The 8,800-nt window shown below is 32.9% G+C and overlaps 2 long non-coding RNA genes across 2 annotated transcripts; both read left to right on the top strand.

Moving 5' to 3' along the window:
- The first annotated feature begins 6,017 nt into the window (after positions 1-6,017).
- On the top strand, positions 6,018-6,966 carry LOC140812285 (uncharacterized). Its single transcript, XR_012113638.1, has 3 exons — positions 6,018-6,093; positions 6,173-6,734; positions 6,825-6,966. It is a non-coding gene; the product is annotated as an uncharacterized lncRNA (long non-coding RNA).
- A 213-nt stretch (positions 6,967-7,179) lies between these two features.
- Positions 7,180-7,833, top strand: LOC140812291 (uncharacterized). Its single transcript, XR_012113639.1, has 3 exons — positions 7,180-7,216; positions 7,299-7,569; positions 7,647-7,833. It is a non-coding gene; the product is annotated as an uncharacterized lncRNA (long non-coding RNA).
- The last annotated feature ends 967 nt before the right edge of the window (positions 7,834-8,800 follow it).

The raw sequence follows: 8,800 nt of genomic DNA on the forward strand, positions 1-8,800 counted from the left end.
CGTCGTATAATTAATTTATCTTATAGTTTTACGAGGTATTTAGACTAATCTTTTCTGATACAACTATTTTGTTTTGGTACGACATGTCAGTCTGTCTGCTGATTCTTCAACTGATGACATGACCAACTGATTAGAAGTCAAATGATCAGCCAATCAATTCACCTGGGATTATCAATTGTAACTGATGTCTTATCAGTTAAGAATACTTCAGTTGGATAAGGTTTTCCTAGCTCAGTTCAACCTGAGTCTTCAGTTACGTTTATTTGACTTTTCGATCGGTTATATATTCTTCAGTTCTTCTTACGGATAACTCTGAAATCTATAATATTCCAACACTTTACTTTGACAGTTTATGTGTTCTTCTTTAAAAATTTACGGAAAAAAATCGAAAGTTTATAAGCTCTCAAATATTTTATAACGAAATAAGTCATAATCAAGTCCAACAATATCTTGAGAGGGTTAGAGAAGAGGTGACGACTTGTTAAAAATTTGGTACATTGATTGTGCTAATCATACATTAAATTTGAAACTGAAAGTTGTATTATTTTTAAAATTATATGTATTACTTTGATTTGTACTACTTTATCAATAAATTACACAGTTCAGATATATAAATTTCGGCAATTTATTATGAAAGTCGTGTTTCATTCTTACTCTATAATTTGAGCTATTATATCAATAATCAAATCAATAAATTAACAAAAGGGGAAATTGTTGGAAAATTCCCACCCACAAGCACAACTTTGTGTTCAGTCCACACATCAGTCCAAATTTGTCTGCAATACATGAGAGAAGGGGAAATTTTTTTTAAAACTCCCTCCTCAATTTTTTATTCATTTTCTACTATTGAGAGAAGGGGAAATTTTTTTTAAAACTCCCTCCTCAATTTTTATTCATTTTCTACTATTGTCTTATATTTTCTTATCCCAAATCTCATTCCCTCTCTCACCACAACCCATTCTCACTTCTCCCATTTTCTTTCCCGTCGACCCAAAATAATCCCTAGCCTTCCACCACCTCCTTCAAGACTATATGCCACACAAAACCCATGGATTAGACGGCAAAGATTTAAAATGGGTTTACATAAGGTAGAAAAGGAAGAAAACCAAGTGACATTGACAAACAATTTCTTGGAGAATCACGAAAACAAAGCAAGTGAGTTTCTTCTTCTTTTTTCTTTGCTCGCTTTTTCCAATAATTTGTTATTTGTTACAACATTTGTTATTGATTTATGTTACTCTCACGATTTCGACAGTAAATCCCTAGCACCAAAACCCACCACCTCGACACCCACGGACGGCGAAGGCAACTGGAAGCCAAAAAAAAAAAATTGGCTAAAAAGCACACAGATCTTCCCTGTACGCGTGTGACTGAAATATGAGGGCCAGAACCAGAGGAATTTCGTTTTTCGAAATTTTCAAAAATCATTGGTCCACTTTTGTTTGAAGAAATACCTTAGTTTTGTGATCTCTTCGATATATGTTTATATACTAAATTTGGTTGTTCATTTTTTAGCTTTCATAACTTTGCTAGTACTTTTCATTTTTGCTCAAGATATAATCATGAATTGATTGGTGCGGTTGTTGCTATGCTCTATAAAGTTGAAATTTTTGGATTTTGACGTGCTTCTCATTTTTCTGTAGCTTTATGACATTGTTGTTGTGAGAAATGGATTGGAGCAAGATTTAGTATATTCGTAGGCGTTTTATTTATTTTCTGGACTATTATGATGAATAGGTTTAAAGGTGAGTCTCCCTGTTCAAGGAGGTTCAAACTATCATACCTTTTTGTTCCATTACCCAATATTATGTAGATGTTGAGATTGTCAATTCTTTTAGAATGGATTAGCGAATTGGAGATAAGCACGGGTGGGAAAGGTAATTATTTTTGTTGTTTCTGCTGAGGTCGGTTGTGGCATAATGATAGAAGGGTTAGCAGGATGGACCTATGGGCAAGTTGGGTGATAAATTTGTATAATGTTTTTATTTGATTATAATTTATTTTTTCTGCTTATGTGTTCCATTTTTCGGTCTATTATTAATATTCGTGTGTATCGTTACGATATATATTACAATTAGGTTTTTTCATGCGGTGTTGTTGCACGAAAAATTGTTAAAGTAATTGGAGTTAATCTAGAATATGAGTTTTTTAAGTTCAATTTGTTTTCAAAGTCTGAAATTAATTGTAGGTATTTTATGAATTTATTGTTTATGATTAAATGGTAGGTCGTATAATCATCCCTTCGGTCAGTTATGTACAAGCATTTGTTTCTTTTTTCTTCTTTGTGACAACAAGAAAATGTTTTTCATCAATTTTTAATATGCTTTGCATTGCTTTTGTTTGTCTTTTTTTTGTTACTAATTTTGATAGTACGTGTTGTTTGAAATAACTTTAGAAGTTTACGAGGTTTTTATTTGTTCTATTAATATTTTTTAATTTTGTTTTGTTTTGTGCAGAAATGGTTAAAAAATGTCAATGGTAATGAGTAATGCAAAGCAGAAAAGATGCAATGTCACAATGTGCTTCTACTTAATTTAGAAAAGTAATGAACAAGTTTGAACCAAAACTCGTTAAGAGGCAACGAGCAAGGATCATTAGTACTCCTTTTGGTAAACAGTTGAAGACGCCTAAACTCTCCATCTACAGTACTAGAGTTGATGTGATGTTAATGAGTTTCAACTGTGACTTTTGTTCCTTTGTCTTTGGGAAGGGCATTGTCGTCCCTTTTACATCATTCGAGTTTCCTATTTGGTCTATCTCATGGGGGTCAATCTGTAAACCAAGAGCTCATAACAAAGTCAAATTTTTTATCACGTTATTTTGTATGGAAGCTTAGCAAAGCAATGAGGAAGATGATTTCTGAAAATATCTTATTATTAGCTGAATCAGATGATGAATCACAATTGGATGATTTTGTTAGAATGTTTACTCTGTTCGTTGAATTGCATAGTATTTCCGCTAATTATCAATTTTGACACCCTGGTTTGCATTTTCTTACATTGATGATTTGCCGATTTTTTTTGGATGTTCATGAAGAGACACTGCCCATAGATTTATATGCGATAAAATTCAAGACATATTGGAAATTCGGAAGGAGCAATAGGAAGGAAAACTGTAGTGCCCAAAAACTAGAACACGTAAATACATGCATGATTGAATTAATTTATTTATTTAGTTAATAATTTAAGCAAAGGATCTTAGATGTTAAATTATCTTAACAGTACATATATTTATTTTATTAAGTAATTTTAAATGTTTTCATGAGTTTTAGTTTTGAGACGAATATTCGATACCGAACCGGGAAAGGAGATTCGAGGCAATTAAGAGGTTAAAAATTTAAGTTACATATTTTTATTTTAAGTCAAGAAAATAGTATTTTAAAAGATTTATAAATTTTATCATTTTATGGCCAAATTTAATTAATCGAGTGAAATAGAAATGTTAAGCAGTTTATTTAGCAAAATTAGAAAATAAGAGATTTAAATACGTCCACTCGAAATTAAATATTTTAATAATTATTTTTATGACTTAATTAATTAAATTAGATAGTATTTAATTAAGGGTAGAATTTAAAATGTGTATTACCCTTAATTTCAAAAGTTGGAAGGCTAAATTAGTAATTTAAATTGTAAGGGCTTAATTAGTAAATTTAATTAGTGTTTTAATCAAACTAAAACACCTAATCATTATCCCATTTAAATACAAGAATCCGACCATATCCTAGACATAAAACCCATGGCCGCACACAACCCACACATTGAACACACGCACACACGAAAACACACTAAGTTGGTCAAGAGTTTGTGAGGCTAGGGAAAAATAATTTTTTCTTTCTTCCAGCAGCAACTTAAAGGGATCATCACCCTACCATGCTTGATTTATTTAGCCACTTCTAAAGCCAAAAAACACATCAATCCGTCTCTGTTTGGCCTCCGTTTTTCCGTGCGTTCGTTTGCCGATATTTCGTTCGTTTTAACGCAAAGGCATGTCTAAACCTTTATTTTATGCATCGATCATGTTATATATTGTATTTTTATATAAAATATGCATGAAAAATCTTTGGTTTAATTATATGTATAATATAACTTGATTAAAACTTGTTTCAATACATATTACACTTGAACTTATTTGTTTTATCGATTTTTTAATCACCGTCTTCGCTGGAACAATCCTATGGCTTGCTGTTATGTATGATCACATTATGGGATGTGTTTAGGTGTCATTAGGTGGTACGTGAGGGCCGATAAGCCGCTGGTATAGTAGGAGTCAAAGGAAGCTCATTGCGCGTATTATGGGGATAGCCATTGATTCCATTCGGGCTGGTTGGTTAGACTGGACCATGGTGCATGGCTAGGGTCTAGGTGGAGTCTTACGGTCCTGCACAAGCCTGGTTACAGGTCAGTTGAGGGCTGGTTGGTTGGAATAGTGGCTAGAGTTGGGAAAACACCATGCGTGCATATGGAGATGTGCGGCTAGGGTGCACGATTTTGGGTTGTTAAAGGGGCTATGGTGTTTTAGGGGCTGAAACAGAGGCTTAAGATATGTCTAATGGTCGATTCTAGAGCTTTTTTTGGGTTTGATTCGAGTTAGTATCTATAGGAAGTCATACGGAACACAAAAGTGCCATAGCGTCACTCTTTGGGCAGCTTGTGTCTAGATTGTTTGTTGTGCATGGTACGAGGTTTGGGCATGGTTCAAGGCTGCTCTAGGGCCTTGGGCAGTAGTTTAGGATGTATTTTATGTATGGGTCAAGTCCCGAGTGGATTGGTAAGTCCTAAGTGGTTCAATTTAATTCGGGAGTCATACGTGTCCAAATAATGCTCCTTAGGGATGTTTTGGGTATAAATTTTAGTATGTTATGGGAGCAAGTCCAAGGACTTTCTAACGAAGTCCACGATGTTCGTAAATATGTATCACGTGCAAAATAATTATTTTTGAGCTAAGTGATTTGTCTTGTGGCCAAATTATGTTACATATTTGGAGGCTGGAGAACGTGTCAAGTGAACTCTCTAACCTCTGTGGAGGATTTTTTTATATGTTAGGGAGCGGACATCTAGTCCAAGGACTGTGGTGATCCCTGTCATCTCAGTACTGTTGTTTAGTTTGATCAAACTATTTATATGTATGGGTCGCTTGCATTGAACAGAACTCTAAGCAAAATTTATTTACGTTTACGATTATGCATGACAAGTATGAAAATATGATTTTTATGAAATTGTTTATGCAGAAAAGTTGCATTATACATATTTATTCTTATAATTTTTATGTACGAACTAAATTTAAAATGCATGAATTTTATTATGTATTACACATTATTCACGGTTTATGCATGCTGAGTCATTAGACTCACTAGACTTGATCGATGCAGATAATGTAGTTGAAGAGACGAGAGGCGGTGACCAGTGAGCAGGCTCGGACTAGCGGTAGTGTTCGGACCTTGTAGTTCACAAATTTTATTACACTGATTTTGGTGACTTGCATGCTGAAATTTTTACGTTATGTTTGACTTTTTCAAATTATGGTAGATATTTTTAAATTGAGTTTTTATGGTTGTGTTATTTAAAATGATGGAATTCTAATATTAATTTTATTGTAGTATGAGTGGTGACCATTATTTATTTTACGATTTATATTTATGATAAATTATTTAATAAGAAAATTTCAAATTTTTTCGCAAATATTAAAGTATTTGTATTTTAAGACACGGTTCGTCACAAAAACATACTTGGATGGTTGTGTTGTCAGGGTGATAGTGAGTTTTATTATTTTTTCAAACTAATATTATATTATTACATTTGTATATTTATTTATGTAGGCTTGGGTGTACGAAAAAATCCTTCCATGGTATTCCGATCTCCACGTACATATCCACGTTTGTTTAAGTGGAGTGAAAACAAGATCTGGATAAAAGCTTCAAATGCGAAGACTTTGCTAAAAAAAATTAATTGTACGAAGGTATTTTGTTTTAAGAATATTTTTTAGTATAGCAAATGTGACAAATTATTTTTTTCCTCATTTCTAAAAGGTGTTTGAAATCATTTCATTTGGTGAGGAATTGGAGTTTTATTTGGTGAGAGATGAAGAAATGTAAAGGTAAACAAATAAATTCACCAAATTTATTTTATGATGTATTGAGAATTGGTGTTGAATTTTTCAGGTGTTTAATATTCAGGTGTAATCTAAAATGAAGGAGGAGGAAACAACATGCGAAATTAGGAGATTGGAAAAACCTGTGGAAGACCAATTCCATGATATTCAAATGCTTAGACAAATGTGTTGTCAAACTAATGGAAATATGACAAAGGATGTTGTTGGTAGTCGGGTAGATGGTAAACTTGATGAGGGAAAAAATGACGTCAAGAATGTTTTGTTTGAAGATTTTGACACAGATTTAGGTGGATACAATGAAGTCCATGATGTTGATGTTGTGACAGATTTGATTAAATGCAATGATGTTGGTTTCACTAAGTTGGATATGGAATAAAATAATGTTCACACTGATGATTCTTCGAGAGATGTAGTTGATGAAATAGATGATGCTAATGGTGTCACTGGTTCGCAAGAGGACAAAGTCAATAATGTTATATCTTCAATAGTGAAGAATGTAATGACAAGAACTAATCGTGTGAAAAAAAAGAAATCCAAATAAGTTCGTCACTCCTCCAAGTTCCGCCCCAAGACGCAAAACAAAGTCTGTTGTAGAATGCAAAGAGTATCGTGTAATTACTGACGAGGTATCTTGCATTCTAATTGTTTTGATTTTTTTTATTTTTGTATGAAATTTCATTTATTTAATTTTTTGGTAAATTTTGGTTGTTCAATAGGGAGACACAAGCATAGAAGATGAGAAGATATCTGCTGATAAAGATGAGTCAAATCTTAAAAATTTCAGAGGCAGAGAAGATTTTTGTGTTTGCGAAGAAGTCTCGGACAAAGAGCGGAACATCATAATAAATTATCTTACAGGGGAAAATTAAGGTATACCTCTTGCAATTTTTTAAATATATTTCATGTTTTTATTTTTATTGGATTTAACCATATTCTTGTTTTTGTAGTGATGCTGTGTGGGAAGGAGAAAGATTCAAAATTTGTGGTTTTGAATTCTGTGATTTGTTGTTTGGAGATTCAACAATATCATCAATTGTTATATGCAATTGTGAGTGGGTATAGTGGAAAAAATGGTTCTTACATATTTTGCATGGATACGACAGTCCAAGTTTGTATTTTTAAAAAACATTGAATAATTGGTTTGTATATATGAAATATAAATATTATAATATGTTAATTTCCATGCTTAGGATGAGGTATTGGGTGCATTACAGAGGTTGAACAAAAAGCAGAAGTTGAAAGATGATGGTTAACATGATTTTTTTATCATGTTTGACAAATGATTCAAGGGGAAAATTAGAACAACTAAATAGAAAGTTGATGGATCGTTGTAGATTTTTTTTGTTCCCAATTCACGCCAAATATAATTGATTCTTGCTTGTTTACAATACTGAAAAAAGAGAGTTTGAATTTAGAAACTTGATATACACAACTATGTCACTTGGAACCGCAAGAGCTTATGTAAATTAATATTTGAATGCATATTTAATTACAAGAATCTTGTTCATATTAACTGAGTATTATTTGTCATTTTTTAGGCTATTTTCTTAGTTGGGTATATGAGGATTATGTTCGATTACAAAACGAGGGAGTATGTGAACCAAGTTTTTTGCCGACAACAAGGTGTTGATATGAATTGCGGTGTTTACTTATGTTTGTGGGTGGATTGCTATGCTCGTGATGGCGATGAAGCTTGGACCTATTAAAGAGATTGCAAAATGAACACTATCAAGAGATTGTTATGCTCGTCAATTGTAGCCTTTTTTATGACACCGACCACATTTTAACACCCGAAGAACTACTTGCGATGGTATCCTTTCAGATCTTATTCAGCCCGGCTGGCTTCGAACATTGGGGGTGGGGGGCTGATTACTAATGCATGATTTGCATTGTATTCATGCATCTCAAACGTAGGAATCAGATTTAGGATTCCTTTGTAAGTTTTACAATACAACTCCATCGTAAAGTATTTGTCACAAAAATCATATAAAGACACTGATTTTTACTCTATTGCACCACATGCCCGCTTGCATAGAAGTTTGTTAAGCTGCCATGCTCTCTACATGAACAACTCGTAGAAAACAAATCAACAGCAAATAATTTATCCTCATCCACAACCTCAAAACTCCAACCACATGCCTTACGCACTTGCAAGCATCGAGATTCAACATATGTTTTTGCAAGAACTTTCATTGACACTTCACCTCATTTGTGCATCATGTCCATAATTTGAATGTGTATGTGGTCCACCATGCCCACAATATGAAGAAATCTTGCTGCTTTAACCCAAAGATTCCAACACTAAGCTATATTATTGTTTATTAATGAAGAACCCGTAAATCAGTCTACGTATAAGCCATGCATAATTCTAGATTTTTAAAAATGTAATTGACTTCATTGCATGATTATTTTAAATGCTTTCCTTGAAGTTAATTATTCATTATTTCAGTTCAGTAGTTGATTTTTAGCATTTCAGTTATTTCAGTGAGGCCGGACCGGAGTTGGAGTTTGAGATAGAATTTAAGATTCGAGAAATATTTTCGGGAGTTAATTTAGCTAGCAAGTAAGTCCATTTAAGTTAAAAAGGGAGGTTTGAGGATTTAATTTAATTATTTGAGGTGATTAAGAAATGAACTCATTTAAGTTATTTAATTAAGGGGTTAGCTCACTAAATTAATTAAAGGATTAGTAA

This window comes from Primulina eburnea, chromosome 1, assembly GCF_022965805.1.
Source record: "Primulina eburnea isolate SZY01 chromosome 1, ASM2296580v1, whole genome shotgun sequence".
Classification (NCBI taxonomy): Eukaryota; Viridiplantae; Streptophyta; class Magnoliopsida; order Lamiales; family Gesneriaceae; genus Primulina; species Primulina eburnea.